General features: G+C 39.9%; 1 non-coding gene across 1 annotated transcript; it reads left to right on the forward strand.

The window, feature by feature from the left end:
* The first annotated feature begins 449 nt into the window (after window positions 1-449).
* Window positions 450-557, forward strand: LOC112774507 (small nucleolar RNA R71). Its single transcript, XR_003188994.1, has one exon. It is a non-coding gene; the product is annotated as a small nucleolar RNA R71 (small nucleolar RNA).
* The last annotated feature ends 219 nt before the right edge of the window (window positions 558-776 follow it).

Here is a 776-nt window from a genome sequence, read left to right on the forward strand (position 1 = left end):
TTCCATGAGAGATTTGGATGATTTCTTCATGAAGGATTGTAAGTGTTTCCATAGGATTCTCCCATGTAATTCACTTCTTCCATTGCTGGGTTCTCAGGATCATAAGCTTCTTCTTCAGATGAAGCTTCTTTGGTACTGCCTGTTGCTGCTTGCATTCCAGACAGACTTTGAGAAATCATATTGACTTGTTGAGTCAATATTTTGTTCTGAGACAATATAGCATTCAGAGTATCAATTTCAAGAACTCCTTTCTTCTGACTTGTCCCATTATTCACAGGATTCCTTTCAGAAGTGTACATGAATTGGTTATTTACAACCATTTCAATGAGTTCTTGAGCTTCTGCAGGCATCTTCTTCAGATGAAGAGATCCTCCAGCAGAGCTGTCCAATGACATCTTGCACAGTTCAAATAGACCATCATAGAAAATACCTATGATGCTCCATTCTGAAAGCATGTCAGAAGGACACCTTCTGATCAATTGTTTGTATCTTTCCCAAGCTTCATAGAGGGATTCACCTTCCTTCTGTCTGAAGGTTTGGACTTCCACTCTAAGCTTGCTTAATTTTTGAGGTGGAAAGAACTTTGCCAAGAAGGCATTGACTAGCTTTTCCCAAGAGTTCAGGCTTTCTTTAGGTTGTGAATCCAACCATGTTCTAGCTCTGTCTCTTACAGCAAAGGGAAAAAGCATAAGATTGTAGACCTCGGGATCAACCCCATTGGTCTTGACAGTGTCACAGATTTGCAAGAATTCAGCTAAGAACTGATGATGATCTTC

This window comes from Arachis hypogaea, chromosome 18, assembly GCF_003086295.3.
Source record: "Arachis hypogaea cultivar Tifrunner chromosome 18, arahy.Tifrunner.gnm2.J5K5, whole genome shotgun sequence".
NCBI lineage: Eukaryota > Viridiplantae > Streptophyta > Magnoliopsida > Fabales > Fabaceae > Arachis > Arachis hypogaea.